General features: G+C 48.7%; 1 protein-coding gene across 2 annotated transcripts in view; it reads right to left on the minus strand.

The window, feature by feature from the left end:
* USP16 (ubiquitin specific peptidase 16) overlaps positions 1-18,192 on the minus strand; it is a 1,134,075-nt gene that overhangs the window by 907,032 nt on the left and 208,851 nt on the right. The window lies entirely within an intron of this gene.

Here is an 18,192-nt window from a genome sequence, read left to right on the forward strand (position 1 = left end):
CAATGTTAAATGAAGCGTTCGAGGTGGGACTATTGCTGGAGTCACTTAGAGAAGCGATCATAATACCGCTTCCCAAACCCAAAAAGCCTGGGCATAGCTGTGGCTCTTACAGACCTTTGTCAATGTTGAACCAAAACAGCAAGATATTGACGGCTGTTTTGGCAAACAGATTGTGAAGAGTTATTGGCAAACTTATACACCCCGACCAGACGGGCTGTGCCCGAATAGAAATATAACTCATAATCATAGACTACTCCAACGGGTTGTTGAATGGGGAAGTAAGAATGAGGGCGAAATGGCGATTGTGTCGGACGTGGTAAAGGCTTTCGATTCGGTCAAGTGGCCATGGCTGCTAGCGGCCCTGGCGGGGTACGGAATGGGGCCTGGATACATAAGGTGGGCGAAGATGCTATATAGTGAACCGCTGGCTAGAGTTAGAACAAGATCAGTGATATCCTAGAGATGGCAACTCAGTAAAGGCACCAGAGGGGGTGCCCATGGTCCCCAATGCTTTATATACTGGCCCTGGTGCCCCTAGCAATATACCTTAGACAACAATACGATACTATAGGTATCGAGGTGGGAGGGGAACAACACTTTATCTCCATATATGCAGATGATTTGTTATTGTACTCGTGGCACCCGGAGGAAAATCTCCAGTACATCCTGGAGGTGAGGGAGGGATATGCAAGACTATCTGGGATAGCGGTGAATCCTCAAAAATCTAGTATTTTCTCGTTAGGCAGCTATATGGGAACCCCTGAGAGACTGTTACCGGTGTTACAAATACCATGGGCGGTTAGTACTTTCCGGTACCTTGGGATAGATGTGTACCTATGGTACACAGGTACAATACCGAGGTAGCTATTGTGAAAATCGAGAAGTGTATAAAATTCTTGGTGAAGTTGCCCTTAACAATGATGGGACGAGGTGTAATGTTGAAGATGGTGGTCCTACCTAGGCTCCTGCATTATTTTGGGAATATTCCATACATGATACCCAAGAAGTTTTTTGCTAAACTGAACAGCATGTGTAGGGATTTCCTGTGGCATTGGTACCCGGAATAGAGTGGCGCTATGGAAGCTGCAGAACTTTTATGAAAAAGGGGGGGGGATAAAACTGCCTAATTCTGAGGTTTATTATGTAGCGAGCAGGCTGCAATATATTGCCAAATGGCTCTCAGATGAAGCGACCCCCGAATCCAAGTTGTTTGGACATGATTGTGCCCCATTTTATTTAAAAGAAATGATCTGGCTACCTAAGAAAGAAATGAGAGAGCACCCTAGGATGATGATGTTTGGGTGGAGGGTGTGGCGCCGGGCATGCCGGATGATGGAGAACCCATTCCCATGCTCCCCGCAGATACCACTAATTGCACTGGCAGCGGGAGATAAGCAGCTGAGGATGATAATCAGAAACCACTGGGAATTGGTGGGGCTGGTAACGTTAGGAGATATCTGGCGAGAAGGGACTATTATAGAGTTTGAAGTGCTGGAGGAGGAAATGGGGTTACACACGGGCCAGTATATTACATATCACAGAATGGTGCAGAGAATAAGGAAAACATGGCACGAAACAGTATTGGAAGAAGAACCAGATGCTATCATAGATGCAATATACGATATATCGGAGGGGGGGCATGAGATCTCTAGACTGTACAAAATGGTGATGTCTAAGGTCGGGAAGGACTTACACAATTGAGACTAGATTGGGAAGCGGAAGTAGGAGCCCCGATAGAGGATGGGATGTGGGAACGTGCCATGGGATGTCAAGGAATGCGAGGCTAAAACAAATACAACTGTATATTACGCATAGGGCATACATGACACCTCAGAGGATATCCAGGTTTGAAAATGCTGGACAACCATGTCCCAAATGTGACTAAGAAAAGGCTGACATGGTACACATGTTTTGGTCATGCCCAGTAATTGAGCGTTTCTGGGGCGAAGTGGCACAGAAACTAGCGGAAAAGGGGGTCACGATCATCATAGATACAGCTTGGGCCTGCATGTTGGGGGGGGGTGGGTGAGGGGGAGGTGGGTTGCCCAGATCGCAGAAACTTAAAAATGTCGGTAAACTGAAAGATCTAGCATATGTGCTGGCAAAAAGAAGGATTGACATGGGATGGAAGACATGTTACAGGCCACGGGTGGAGGTGTGGTGGAAAGAGTTGCAGAAATGGGCAGAGGCAGAAATTAATGGTATGGCAAGAGGCAAGCAAGGTAGGGGGAGAGGAGTGAGAGTCCACCATGTGTGGCAGATACAGAATGTGCAGAATAAATAGGCTCATAAAGGGGGGAGTGATGGGGGGAGAAGTGATTGAAATGAAGCAATGAACAATTGCACTGTTGATATATGCACTGCGTGTTTGGTTTGTATTTTTGTGTGGTTGAATAAAATCAATAACATTTAAATTTTTTATTTTAAAAGAATGAGGTCAGGGAGTTCGGTCATCTCTTTTAAAGGAGTTAATTGTGCTCCAACTGCCTCAGGAGCTTCTGAAACAGTTGGCGTTGCTCCCATAGGTTTGGGGAGATTGCTCACATTGGATGGTCAATATGTGACGTCCGCCACAGGCGTTTTAGGCCCTATTTCTTCCGTAGATGAAGAAGTTTGCAGTGTCGTCGACGGTGCTTTCGTCGACAGTGGCTTCATGGACGAAGACTTTGAAGATGGTTGATGACCCTTATCCGTCGACGAGAGCTTTGTGGACGAGTGATGAGCTTCCTTCGTCGACGACTGTTTCATAGAAGATGACTTCGACAACAAGGATTTGGTCGTGGACGATGATGCTTGGGAGTGTCGTCGACGATGAGGGTTTCATCGACGGCTTGGTCATCGGTGGATCTCTAGCTTTACTGCCACTCGTAGACGGCTTTGCCGTGGACGATTGCCCTCTGCGCCACCCCAAGGTTTTTTGAAAACGCCTCCTTACCTTTGGAGGTGGTTTTTTCTTCAGGTTGTTGTATCTTGAGGCCTTCAGAGCCCAAGTGAGGCATGGAAGAAGTGGTTTACATCTTTCTCTTACTCCTATGAGTAGGAGAGGAACTCCTTTCCACTGAAGAGGCTCTTCTCTTAGATGTTTGTCTCGGAGATAGTTTAGTACACAGTACAGGAGCTGTTTTGGCAGACTCCTCGTCAGAGGACAGACCTTTGGCTCCTAGATGTAACAGAAGTCTCCTATGCCTGGGTTTTGGGGGAAAAAGACCTGCAAATGTCACATTTATTGATGTCATGAGGGTATAGGCAGTAGATGCAGTGGTCATGTGGATCCTTCATGTAGATCAGTTTTTTCCTGCACCTCGTGCAGTCCCTGAACATGGAAGACTTCTTGGCAGCCTGAAGTTCAGCCATGCTGAGGAGAAATTTACTCGACAAATTTGGGGCAAGAGAAAAGATTCTCGGTGCCCAAAAGTTCAGAACAGATAGCCCCTCAGAAGGGGAAACAGTAGAATATATTTTAAGAATATATATACACTACACAAAAAGGAGAACAAATATTCAAAAGCTCAGAGAGCTGGAGGATTTCCTCTGTCAAACTGCGGTGAAAAATCTGAAGATGGCTGACTGGGGCGGAGCTTAAGCCCTGCCACCTCATTGGTTGGGGCCAGAAAGGACCAAAGTGAGGTGGAGGGACTACACAATAGAATGGCTCATGGGGTACTTGCATGCATTCTCTATGGAAAATGGATGTTTATTAAAACATTTTAATAATTATTTTTATCACTGAGGATTCCCAGTCTGACGACGGGGAAGGAACAGCACGGGCTGGCATGGAGTCACATGTCACATGCTCATGAATATTCCCCGTCAGGCTGGGAATCCTCGGTAAAGAAAAAATCAGTATCAGTTTCATTTCTGATCTGTCTTACTTAGTAGTAACCAATCACTGGTCTCTGGGTCATACTGCCCCCAGCCAATGACTGTCCTCTCCCTAAGCCCCTCCCATGGCAGCCATCCTTAGATTTGGTAGCACGCAAAGTGGCAGTATGACCAAGTGAAGAGCCGTAGAGGGGAAGGAGGGAGGGTTCGCATGTGAATCCATGCCAGACCCATGCTGGAGAACAACAGTTCAAGGTAAGTAACTTGTTCCTTCTCCAGCATGGGGTCTGGCATGGATTCATATGCTCATGAATATAAGAATACATAGCATTACACACATGCACAACCACGGGAGGTGGCAAGGCTCAACATTAAGCATTACATAAACTCACCATTAAGTAACTCCTCACCAGGCACACCTTCAGGCGAACAGGTTGCGCAGCACTGCTTGGCCGACCCTGGACTCCTCCCTGGAATCCCAGTCGACACAGTAGAATCTCGTGAAGGTGTGCATCGACCTCCACGTAGCAGCCCTGCAGATGTCCAGCAGGGGCACACCAGACAAGAACGCCGTGGTAGCAGCAATCGCTCTGGTTGAATGAGCTCTCGGACAGCCGGGCAACGGTCGGTTTGCCAACCGGTGACAGTGCATGATGCCATCTGGAAATGGAAGCCTTCCAGAGGGCCTTCCCTTGGTTCACAGGTCCAAAGTTCACAAAAAGCTGTGATGTCTTCTGAAAACAATTTGTGCGGTCCACGTAGAACTTCAGTGCTCTAGCTACATCCAGTCCTCTCGGCCGGTGACGAAGGCGACGGGAAGAAAACTGGCAACACCAAGGGCTCGTTGAGATGGAAGTCCGACGGCACCTTGTGCATGAAGGAGGGGCGTGTCCTCAGCACCACCCTCGTCTCGTGGAAAGTCAAGTATGGAGGCTTGCAGGATAAGGCCTGGATCTCTCCCACCCGTCGTACGGAGGTGATGGCCACAAGGAACGCTTTTTTCCACGACAGGAACTTCAACGGTGCCGAATGCAGAGGCTAGTCAGCACCACGTTGAGCTCCCAAGCCGGGGCTGGAGCCTTCACCGGCGGGAACGATCAGAAAAGTCCTTTCATAAATTCCTTCACCAGGCGATGAGACCACAGGGATGACCGTCCTGCCGTTCTTGTGTATCGGGAAATCGCTGCCAGATGTATCTTGATGGAAGCGTGAGCCAGTCCAGCCTTGGCCAGCGACAGTAGGTACGGTAGCACTTGAGGGGCCGTAATCCATAGAGGGTTAACCTTCTGTGCACGGCACCAGACAGAGAACCTCTTCCACTTGTGTCCATAGCACTTGAGAGTTGAGAACACCCTGGCCTTTGCAAGAACCTCTTTGCAGTCCGCCGGGATATCGCACCCTCCAAACTCTAGTGCTGCAGGAGCCAGGCCTGCAAGTTCAGCGACTCTGGGTCGTGATGAAGGATAGCACCTCCTTCTCTGGAGAGAAGATCTGCGTCCGTCGACAGTTTGACTGGTGGGGACGTTGACAAGTCCATAAGGTTCGGGAACCAGATCTGTCTCGGCCACGACTTGAGTTGGTTGACCAGTCGCAGTAGCAACGGCAACGGAGGGAACGCATACAGTAACAGACCGTCCCAGGGGAACGAGAAAGCATTGCCCATGCTCCTCGGCTGGGGAAAACTGCTGGCGAACCTCTGGCACTTGGAGTTCGTTGCCGTCGCGAACACGGCGATCTGGCGTTTGCCCCATCGTTGGAAGAGTCGATCCACTTGATCCGACGTAGTTCCCACTCGTGGCACGAGCACAGCTCCCTTCTGAGTGAGTCGGCGATGGTGTTCTTTATCCCGGCTAGATGAAAGGGTACCAGAAACATCCCCTGGGCAATGGCCCAATGCCACAGATCCTGGGCTTCCTTGGACTGGGGATCTGGTCCCTCCCTGCTTCCGGATGTAGAACATTGTGGTGGTGTTGTCGGTGAAGATCCTCACCACCTTGCCCCTGAGGGATGGGAAAAACGGCCTGAGGGACATTGTGGTGGTGTTGTCGGTGAAGATCCTCACCACCTTGCCCCTGAGGGATGGGAAAAACGGCCTGAGGGACCAGAACACTGCTCGGAGCTCCAGACTGTTGATGTGAAGTGGCCTCCCCTCCGGGAGCCAAAGGCCTCTCGCGTGAAGATCTCTGGTGTGCGCTCCCCACCCTTCCAGGGAGGCATCAGTCGTCGCCTGGTGTGCTGGGGTCTGAAAGTCTGTGCCCGCCGCAAGATGCGCGTGGGTGCCCCACCACCGAATTGCTTGGCAGAAAACATCATTGAGTGGGATCTTGTCCTAGAAACTGCCCGCCACTTGCATGCAACGGGCGTCGAGGAACTCCTGTAGGGGACGCATCCACAGCTTGCATAGTCGCACCAGGTAGATGCATGAGGACATCATCCCGAGAAGGGACTTGATGGACCTCAACCTGGCCACGTCCGTGGCCAGCAAACGTTGCACCATGCCCAGGATGGCCTTCGTCCTTTCCTCCGAATGCGAGGCCAGTCGCGCTACTTTATCGTGCCTGGCTCCCAGAAAAAGTGCGACCTGCAACGGAACCAGGTGGGATTTGGGGAAGTTGATGGAGAATCCCAGGTCCATGAGCAGCTGGACGGTCTTCGCTGTGTGCTCGACGGTGGGTTCCTTGTTCTTGCTCGGATGAGCCAATCATCCAGGTAGGGGCCACTGGTGCCAGGCACTTGGTAAATACCCTGGGCGCCGACTTCAATCCAAATGGGAGGGCCTTGAATTTGTAGTGCCGTCCTTGGACAACGAACCTGAGAAACTTTTGGTGTCGTTTTAGAATGGGGATGTGAAAGTACGCATCCTTCAAATCCAACGACGATAGGAAGTCGCCTTCCTCCAGCTGGCCCAGCACGTGCTGGAGGGTGACCATCCGGAACTTCTGTGCCTTGATGTATTTGTTTAATCGACGCAGGTCGAGGGTGGGACGCCATCCTCCTGTCTTCTTTCTGACGAGGAAGTATCTTGAGTACACTCTGGAGCCCCGGAGCCTCTTTGGGACGAGCTCAATGGCTCCTTTCTTGAGCATTGCTCTAACTTCTAACAGCAGTTGAGGGACGTGGTTTTCCTTCCTGGCCACAGGAGGAATGCAGGGGCACTTTTTTTAGAAATTCTAGAGTGTGCCCGCGGGCCAGGGCATCCAGCACCCAACGGTCGGTGGAGATGGACTCCCACACGCTGACGAACTTCTCCAGCCGGCCTCCCACCGGGGTGCTCAGGTGGGGGCCCGATGCTACGGCCGGTTCAGTCTTGCTTGGCAGAGGCCTTGCCGCCTTGGCCTCCCAGGCGACGACGGAGAGATCCACCTGACTTGCCTCATCCTCTGTAGGCCTCTTGCGACGATGAGTGGGCCGCCTGACGGTACGTCGAGGAGCCACCACGCTTGGCTCCGGAGTTCTGAAAGGTCGGGCGTCATTGCTGCAGAACCCCCAAGGCCCGAGCTGTCTCCGTGTCGGTCTTGATGGCTTGAAGTGACTCATCCACTGTCTTTCCGAACAGATTGTTCCTGTTGAAGGGCATGTCCAAAACTTTGGTTTGCACGTCTTGGTGGAAATCTGTCGCCTTAAGTCACCCCCGCCGTCAATGGCAAATGCTGTTGCCCAACTGGCAGAACCCGGTGTCAGCAATGTCCGTGGCTACCGTTATGGTGTGGGCCGACGCCACCTCACCTTCCTGTAGGATGTCCAGGGCCTCTGCCCTCTTGCCGTCCGGTAGGAAGTCCAACAGGGGGGCAATCTTGTACCACAACTCCCTGTCGTAGCGGGCCTCAATCGCTAGGGCATTGGCTGCCTTAATCGTCGTCGCCGCTGACGAGATGACTCGTCGTCCCATGGCATCCAGTTTCTTTCCCTCGCCGTCTGGTGGGGAAGTTGAAGCCGATGCCCCAGCCGCTTTCTTCTTGGCCGCTGCCGAGACGACCGAATCCGGGGTTGGCTGTGCCCTAAGAGATAAAGGGGCGGTGTTGGGGACTCGGTACTTCTTCTCATACCGGTCCCTCTTGGCAGGCGTCGTGGACGGGTTCTTCAGAAGAGCAAGTCCCTCGTCCCAGATGTCATCCAGCAACAGCACCGCGAGGAGGACCGGTGTCCGCTCAATCCTCCGTCCACCTTGGGAATTAAAAAATATGGAGAGTACCAACCCTTGTTCCTCTCCACTACAGGTACTGGTTCTATAGCACCTTTCTCTAGCAGGGTTATAGTCTCCTGCGTAAATAATGGATCTGGAACCTTCAAAAAGTTGTTCCCCGGTGGATGACTCAGTTTTTTGAAGGAAAGGTAGGCAGTAACGTTGGGCAACTGTTTCCAATGCCCAAGCATCTGATGAAATAGCCTGCCATTCTGTCAGATGCTGTGACAACCTGCCTCCTACTGCAGTCTTGTGAACGAAGACCTCAGGTTTTGGAGCAGCTGACGCAGTGGCTGAAGGTAAGGCAGCCGCTGCTGTTGTGGTCTTAGTACTTCTTCCCCGTCCACCACAGGGTAATTGTCTTTGTCCTCTTTGAGCTGGCTGTCCTCTGCCTCTTCCAAATGTGGAGCAATGGCGAAAGAACTTACCCCTCCAGGGTGTACCTGTGGGGCGGTTTGGAGTTTGTTTTATTGCAGCCCCAAGGGATTTTGCCGCCGCCAAAATGTGTGCCATCAAAGGGCATATTGAGAAGCCTGGATTGTACGTCTGGGGCAAATCCAGACTTTCACAACAAAGCAAATCTGCATATCACTGTACTAGTCGCCATAGCTTTGCTGATACTGTCAAAAGAGTCGAGACCAGTCTGGAGGGATTTGCACATCGAGTCTTTCCCATCCTTGACGATGTTAAGAAAACTGTTGCTCCTCCCCCTCAGAGAGATGATCAGGCACCATAGAAATGCACTCCCCAAAGGGTGTGTTGTGAACCTCGGTAGCATGCAAGTAGCATTGGCAGACTTTAAAGCCACACTGCCGGCCAAGAAAAAAACCTTTTTGGTCATGGTGTCATAACATTTGTCGTCTCTGTCCTGGGGAATGGTAGGGTAGGCATATTGGCTACCTGTGGAAGTGGCTGCCTGCACTACGAGGCTTTCTGGTGTTGGGTGCTTGAAGAGGTAAAAAGGGTCAGAGCTATAAAATCTGTACTTAGCCATCAGTTTTTTATTTACAGCTGGAATAACCTCTCATGCTTCCCAATTAGAAGCCACTCTCTTTTTCAAGGCTTTGTGAAAAGGGACAATTGGATCCTCCTGTGGCCCTCTGTCCAATATGTCGGTGAGATCATCCTGCTCAAAAACAGGCGAGGGTCTCGACCATCCCATGTATTCATGACCTTTGACATTAGGTCAAGGCATTAGGCAGTCCTCATTTGCTTTGAGGACTGCCATGTGGAAGGATGTGGCAGGAGAAACCAGTGTGGAAGCACCTTTAGGGCCCGTTTGATTCTGAGTGAGTAGTTTCACAATGATTGTAATCTGTTTTTAGCACGCTTTATGCATTCTTTTGGAGTGGTGCGAGTGTTTTTCCTAAAATATATAATTTTTTTAAAATAATGTATTTAATCATTTACGTATATATATTTTTTGGCGAGCACTGTGGTAATCTGGTGTCGGTCTAGTGTTTCTTTTGGCTTCTGAGCCTGTTTTTTCTGTTCTGGGCTACATCCAAAGGGTGCAGTCTGTGGTGTGTAGTCCTTTGTGTCTGGCCTTTTCACAGTCCCACCCTCCCCCTTCAACCCACCGACATCCCCCGATTGGTGTGTCCACCTGGTCATAACTGACCTTCCCAGGGCAGCCCTCTACCCGGCAGCCCCCTCGGCTAAGGGCCCCGAGGCAAAGAGCGGCTCCTACAGAAGCGGCTCCAAGGCGTGTCTACAGGTGTCCGCAGGTGAAGCAAAGAAAGCCAGCAGCCAACAGACACCAACAAAACTAAGTGTGGCATGGGTGGGGTGTAGAGCAATTACTCTACGCCAGAAAGCCCTCGCCACTCTACCTCACTTCTCCATAACATAGACTGCCATAGAATTGCGCCATGCATTCATAGAGAGATTTGTGACCACAAGCCTAATTCCATTCTTGGTCTGACTGTAAATGTTGCATTGCATTACGCACTAACACACTAGCCAATGTTAACTAGTGCCACACCTATACGGAAATGTTAAGATTAGCCCGCATCATCTTTAGACAGGTGTAACAATGTTAAGATGTGCCACACCTGGATGGAATTCTTAACGTTAGCTTGCGTCGCATCTAGACGAGATTATGAATATTAGCATTTACCACATTTAAATGGAATTCTTAACTTTAGCTTGTCTCGCATCTAGATAGAAATGTGTATGTTAGCATGCGCCACACTTGGATGAAACTGTGAATGATGGTAAGCGCAACACTTGATTGGAATCGTGATCACTAGCCTGCCTCACATCTATACAGAATATTGAAAATTAGCAACGATGGAATAGTGAATGATAGCGAACATCACACAGACATAACTGCAAGGACAGCAATGCCAACTAACCAATCCACTAACAATTTCATCCCTCTGCATACACTTCTCAAACTCTAACCAAACACAACCACAAGCCTAAAACGCAGCAATCCGTGCTAACTTCACTACACTGCAACAACAAAACAAACCCCACATAGACTTGCACAACAGCACACGACGACTACCGACCGTAAAACAGCCCAAGCCCAGCCAACGGACCCACCGGGCTGAGGCTGCCATCAGCACATCACTGCTCTCTTGCACTTTTCCAGCTTATTCCCACTAACTCACCCCCCCTCCCTCTTTCAGAGCCGCCAGAGCGCCAGGGGACCACTCCGGTGGTGATAGTGCATGGTACAAATATCCTTTAACATTAGCTGTCTGTATGTTACCTCAGCGTGGTCACCAGGGTCTGCCCTTCCAAATTCAACCTCAGGAGAGGTGTCAGTCCCACTAGTCTCATGAAGGCACTCTTGCAAGTTCTTCATGCTTGAGTCCTCTGATATGAGTGCCTCAGGCACTGATGGTGTCCGATATTGTAGTCCAACTGGTCTTTCTTCATCAGAGGACTCTTCTGCATCTTCATAAATTGAAGAGGGACTTGAAGTCTGAACGTGGTAGGGGAGTATACGTTTTTCAACTGAAGTTGACATTATGTTAGTTGCTATAGGAGCCAAAAATGTAGAAATTGTCGACGTTGATGGCTTCGACAGAAGCGTTGATAGCTTTGACGATTGTGTCCATGGAACCGACACTCGAGGCGTCGATGATGCACTTTTCGGTCTGGTCATAGTGGACTCCTTCAACGTCAATGACATCGGTATCTTAGTCTTTGAGGAGACTCTCGACTTGAGCGATAGGATCGCTCTCGAGGAGACTTGGCAGCTGGGTCTGAAAACACACCGCTCGTGCTTCCGACTGAAGCATCGCCTTTAGATATTGTCGAGGGGGGCAAGGCCGCGTTCTCGAAAACCCTTAACATTCGGAGTCTAAACTCCTCCCGTTGGGCCGGTGAACTGGATTTCGTGGGACAAATGACCCATTTGGGTGAACTAGACTATGAGGAAGATGGCAATCTATGGCGCCTTTTCCTTCCATGCCTCGAAGTCGATGATTGGTGAGAACCACTTTGTGAACGGGAACGCTTGGTCCTTTTTCGACGAGTTGAAGTTGTTCGACTCGTCAGAGGTTTTTTTGTTTAGATGGAGTAGAAGGGGATTTTTGGGGCTTACCTGCCGCAAGGTTCCCTCTACGCTCTCGCAAGGCTTTGGCCATCATAGACAGGAAGTCCTCGCACTCCGAAGATGGATGATTTGACCCCAGTCACCACAGGCAGATCCTTTGAGGGTCAGTCACAGACATCATTGCACTGCAGTCACAGCACTTCTTGAAGCCGGATCGAGGAGTGGACGACGCCGAAGACTAAGCCAGTACGCGTTGAAACTCGAGATGGTGATGAGATTTCGAAGAATTTTCTAAGAAGATTTTGCAAATATTCCTGTCAGGATCAAAGCGTTACAAATCCGAAGCTGAAAGTGTGGAAAAAACAGAACTGAGGCCATTGGGCGCTGCGCGTGCTACATATACCTGCAGTGACGTCAAAGTCGAGACAGAGGCCTCCGAGGGACATCGACTAGACAGGCATCGACGCACAGTGCCCCCTGCTGAAATTCTTTTCCTGAGGCAGAATAGCTGGGATATTGGAAATATCAAAGATAAGGAATATGTGGGAGGACACAATCCATTCGAAAAAAGGATAGACTGGAATGGATGTTCTGCAAAGGTAGGCCGCCCCCACTGCTAGAACCTTGGTGAACACTGTTGGCGCTGAGGCGATGCCGAATGGAAGCACTTTGAACTGGATGCCACCAAAGTTTCAGCGAGATTGGGAAGACTGTGCACCGCACAATGGCTCTAGGTTCCAGGGTACTGGGGTATTTCTGCCCGGCAAGGTCGCAGCACGTCGTGGGATGGCTCAAAATGCAGGTGTTCGGTACGATTATAACTTTATTGATAAATCTACCTCACTCGCGTGACCCCCCACAACTTTTTGCTGGACTGGTGGATTATTTGTCCTTATACCTCAGTGAGTGGAAACCTTTTTCCACATTCACATATCCTTTTACTCTTTTTATGGGTGTCATTTTAAAGACTCTTCATAGAGTCCTTTTAATTTTATCCTTTTACAACTTTTGGCATATACAGCCTATTGATGCTGGGTAGCCCTTTGGGCTCCCCTTTTAATTTTCTCTGGCTAACCTTGTAAGAACTACAGTTCCCAGAGATAGAAAGGATATTTTATCCACTCTAAACTTAATTTTGGTGAGACTAGCACAGCCCAACTTAAGTGGAATGCTGCGGGGATATCCCCTTTCTCATTCTCACTAACATTTATGTTACAGGGACAAGCTTACCCTAAACGGTTGTTGGCAGTGAACCATTTTACTAAATTTGGTGCACCTTTAGTACAGGCTGTTTACACAGCTGCGCTAATGGGCACCCATGGGTGCCCATTTTATCTAAATGCACCGCCACCCCGCCCGGTCATATTTTTTTTGCCATTTTAGTGTTCCTTGAATGTTTTCGGACCCTCCCCTGGCCTCCAGGGTGGGAAAGTTCTTTGTGTTAATTTGATCTTTGTCAGGAGACCTAGGTCAAGCCCGCCCATGCTCCAGAGTATGTGTGAAGGCAGGAAGCGAGGGAGGAGTCCAAAACTCTGCACCCCTTTGTCTTCCAGCCTGATTGTAAGAATCCAGTTCCAACCGACAGGCTGGCTGTCCTGAAACGACTGCCAACCCCCCAGGTTTGAATGTTGCATGCATGTTTGATTGGCTGGGTTCCTGCATAAAAGTCTGATCCTGGAAGCTGAAGAGGTCATCGACTACTGGACCTGAAACCGAAGAGGAAGATGAAGAAACTAAGGCTAGCCATTTCCAGTGACCAGTGAGCCTGCTATGTAACTGGAGCCTGTGCTAACCCTTCCTTCAAATCGACCTGGGTATCCCGAAAAGGACGACCCCGACCCAGTCTGGTGAGATCCACTAGACTGAAGAAGACCTGCATTATGAGCCATCCCCAAGTCGTGATGCGACCTTGCGGGGCTGCAATACCCCAATAGCCTGGGACCTCGAGCCATTGAGCGGTTCATGGTCTTCCGAATCGAGCTAAAACATTGGTGGCCTCCTCCTGGCTCTCTAGAGACCGATTTAAGTCCTTGAAGTCCCCTCATCAGAGAGCTGGACCAGATTAGAGATGAGAATCCAACCAGCAATATTCAGTCTTCCCCTGGCTCCTGAAAAGGGTGCCAAAACCACAAAGCCGCATCCAGCCACGAAGAAAATCTTACCTGGAGCCTTCTCCATTGATCCCTGCTGCAAAATCCCTTCCAGTGGCCTGTCTTCCGTCTTCATGACAAAGGAATCCATCCACCAGGTTTTTAGCTACAGATCCTGCAGTATTCCTGCTGTAAACACTTCTGGGCTGAGGTACAGTGTTGGCTGGGGTATTTACTTAACTTAAGCTTTTGTGATTCCTGTGAAGCTTTGAGGTGTTTCTTGCGATTGGGAGGCCTCTAATCCAGTTCACCCAGGCCCACTGCTGGAATCCTTCTAGGGTGTCTTCTCAGAAGTCCCTGGACCCTAACTAATTTTAAAGTGAAATACGTGTTTGAAGAGACTTCCTCAGGAACTCTGACTTTGCCTGCAACTGAACCCCATCTCACCCTACAGCTGGCATCTGGACCACTAGTGACCCTAGTCTGTCTCAGAGTGAACTCATGCAATAGACTAGGGAAGGACTGGATAAGATAAGGATTCTGCCTCGAAAAGCATAACAAGTGTTTTAAAGTGTCTTACTTGTGAAAGAGTTGGTTGGTAATTGTTACTCGGAGTGAGCAGTTACAAAATGTTCTACTTACCTTGAATGTGTTTTGGCATTCTGAAAAGTACATATAAGGTTATTTTACTCCCCTGTAAATTGCTGCGCCTCTTCCCAAAAGTAATGCTGCTGGCTTCACGCAACTGTTTATCTTAGAAAAAGTGTATACGTTTACCAACTGGGTCTTGCTTCCCTTAACTTGCTGTATAGCTTGTCTAGAAGAAGTCTTCCTTAGGTTTTACTTAGCTTGAATAGCTGTGTGCCATCATAAATTAAGTTAAAGAATTATTGCTTACCTTAGACTGTGTTCCACTACTCTGAAAAGCAATTGTATTACACCCTTGGGTTTTACCAGCCTAGAATAGCTGTGTGGCATTCTTAAAAAGTGTCCTGTAGGTGTATCTGAGCTTGGTCTGCCTGGTGCAATCCTAAAATAGTGTAGAACGTTATTGCTTACCTTAGTCTGTGTTCCATTGATCTGAAAAGCAACAGAAATGGTATATTACACCATACTGTCTTACTCAACTGGTATAACTGTTATCCTGGATGTAGTTATAGGTTTATACTGTTCCTTCAATCTGTGTTCCACTATTCAGAAATGAATCCTGGTAACTGGGTTGGTTTACCAAGTGATTCCTTAAACTGAGTCACTTTCTGACTGACACGGTCTACTACCCATGACTTACTGCAAAGTAATCTAACAGTAACTGATGGTTTTACTCTCCATGAATAGGTGTGTCGTATACTAAATGTGTTTAATAAAGTCGGGCTTCCCTAGAAATACGGTTAGTAACAAGGTCTATGCTTTGGTCTTTGTACTTTAAAACATTAAGTTGCGTTTTAATAATGTGTTTATGACTATGAGAGAATACCTGCCCCCAAGACTAAACTTGGCATAATTGTATTTATAATAAACCTTTATTTTTTATAATACTTCTGGTTGTAAGTGTTTCTGTTTCAACCCTTGGTATACTACAAGTCTGCTGTACCTTCCTACAGCCCTCTCTCCCTCATAAGATAAGCCTGGCTGCTCTGTCTACTCTACCATATACTCAGGTGGTAATGCTTTATACCAAGAGTGGAGTTTTGTGCTGTCTCGGTTGCATGGTTTTACTAAGCCCTTAGTTGGACTTCAGAAAAACTGTCCCAACAGCAGGTTTTCTTGAGTCTAGTGGATCTCACCAGGCTCTGGTTGTTTTCAGGACCCTCCAGGTCACTTGGATGGAAGGAAGGGTAACAGCAGGCTCTGGTTAGACAGCAGGCAATCATCTCAGCCACTTCGGACTAGATTCCAGTGGTCGACTACCTCTTCAGCTCCCAGGATTGGAACTTTATACAGGAACCCAGCCAATCAATTGGCATGCAATATTCAAATCTGAGGGAGTGGTTCCAAGCGGGCAACCTGGAAGACAAAGGGCAGCAGAGTTGTAGACTCCTCCCTCGCTTCCTGCCTTCTCAGACACTCGCTTGCCCAGGGTCTTCTGCCGAAGACAAAACTTGCACAAACGACTTTCCCACCCTGGACGGTAGATCAAGGACCAAGAAAGGACAAGCAAATTGAAAATGGTGAAAAAGAAAAACAGGGACCATTTTGGACAAATGGGCACCTAAGGGTGCCTTACTGCAGCTGTGGAAACAGCCTGCGAGTAAGCTGCACCGAAATGGTAAAACTTTTTTTTAAAAAGCACACTGCCACCAGCCATTTAGCGTGTAACTAACAGAAATGTTACAGGTTTAGAGAGAAAGGGGAGATCGGCCCAGCTCTCCACATAAGGTGGGGTGGGGTGAACTGGTCTCACAAAATAAAATGTAGAGGGGAACAATATCCTTTCTACCCTTGGGAACAGTTGTTCGCACAATGTAAGCCAGAGAAAAATAAAAAGGGGAACCAAAAGGCCAATCCAGCAACACTGCACAGAAAGTGCTGTGTGCTGCAACAATAAAAGGTAAGTGCCAAAAAGTTATCAAAAAGGATAAAATCAATAGTACACTATGGAGAGTCAAGAAAATGATACCCATAAAAAGAGTAAAAGAAAGGGTGAGTGGGGAAAAAGGCTCCCACTCACTGGGGAACAAGGAAAAATAATCTGCAAGTCCAGCAAAATGTTCTGGGTCCCTCACAAAAGAGGGAGATTTAGCATTAAAATGAAAATCTTACTGAACACTCCAGCACGCTTCCTAGTGGTAGTGACTACCAGCGAGTCAGGCGTTACATGACCCTGGATATATAGCGGGTCAGTTGGAGCAGGTTTGAACATGTTCTCCACATGTGAATTAACTGCCGTGTGAGGGACTGAGCAATCCTTTTATTAATGGAGTTTAAGAGGGAGATAGACAGGCTAACCGGCTTCTTCTCTTTTACAATGTCCTCTACAAAGTCAGGCTCAGAGACAATTTCCCCGAGTCTGTATCTGAAAATGCTCTGCTATCCTTTTCAGTAAATTATTAAAGAGTTGATCGTTGATGAGACGAGTCTCTGGGTTTCTCTTGAGGGCAGTTGTCATCGTCAAAAACATCTGGCTCATCCAGTGTAGAGGAGTTGCTAGCCAAGTCCCCAAAACAGCGACCCCTTGCCAAATATTTTGAGCATCATTCCCTTTGTCCGGGATAAAGTATAGATCATCCAGGAAAATATTTGCGCTGCCTTTAAAGGCAACCTGTGGTGGAGAGTGATAAAGTCTGAGACTCTTGGTAGGTGGTTCACTCATCTCTAAAAATTGATTTCTTTTTAATTGGGTACTTTTCCATTAAGGGGACACATTCCGAAACCCTATCCACAGTTTTCTCATATTTCTGTTTTGTCCAAGTACCTGTTCTAGGGGATTCAGGAAGAGGAATTACAATTTCCTCTGGATCTATAGATTTTATACCCTGCAGAAACTTCGATAAATTATCAGTAGAGGCCGTATATGTACATGAGGTTACTGATGTAGTGACAGCAGACCTAGACGGCAGGATAGGTGCCTGGGGTGTAGGTATGGTGCGTTTCTCCCCCATGTTTATGTGTGAATGCATGTTTTGATGCATCAGTTTCTGCCGTTGATGGGCGGCAAGGAACAAGTTACTTACCTGTAACTGTTGTTCTCCAGCATGGGTCTGGCATGGATTCACATGCTCATGAATATTCCCCGTCAGGCTGGGAATCCTTGGTAAAGAAAAAACCAGTATCAGTTTCGTTTCTGATCTGTCTTTCGTAGTAATAACCAATCACTGGTCTCTGCGTCATACTGACCACAGCCAATGACTGCCCTCTACCTAAGCACCGCCTCTGGCAGCCATCTTCAGATTTGGAAGCACGTGAAGTGGCAGTATGACCAAGTGAAGAGCCGCAGAGGGGTAGGCGGGAGTGTTCGCATGTGTATCCATGCCAGACCCATGCTGGAGAACAACAGTTACAGGTAAGTAACTTGTTCCTTCTCCAGCATGGGGTCTGGCATGGATTCACATGCTCATGAATAAAGAATACATAGCAGTACACACATGCACAACCACGGGAGGTGGCAAAGGCTCAACATTAAGCATCACATCAACTCAACATTAAGCATCTTACCTCCTCACCAGGCTCACCTCAGGCGAACAGGTTGCGCAGCACTGCTTGGCCGACCCTGGACTCCTCCCTGGAATCCCGGTCGACGCAGTAGAATTTCGTGAAGGTGTGCGTCGACCTCCACGTAGCAGCCCTGCATATGTCCAGCAGGGGCACACCAGATAGGAACGCCGTGGTAGCTGCGATCGCTCTGGTGGAATGGGCTCTCGGACGGCCAGGCAGTGGTCGGTTTGCCAACCGGTGACAGTACATGATACAGCCGGAGAGCCATCTGGAGATGGAAGCCTTCGAGAGAGCCTTCCCCTGATTGACAGGTCCAAAGTTCACAAAGAGTTGTGACGTCTTCCGAAACCCTTCGTGCGGTCCACGTAGAACTTCAGCGCTCTAGCTACATCCAGCGAGTGCAAAGTCCTCTCAGCCGGCGACGAAGGCGACGG

Source organism: Ambystoma mexicanum, chromosome 7p (genome assembly GCF_040938575.1).
Source record: "Ambystoma mexicanum isolate Mex_15411 chromosome 7p, UKY_AmexF1_1, whole genome shotgun sequence".
NCBI classification, from domain to species: Eukaryota; Metazoa; Chordata; class Amphibia; order Caudata; family Ambystomatidae; genus Ambystoma; species Ambystoma mexicanum.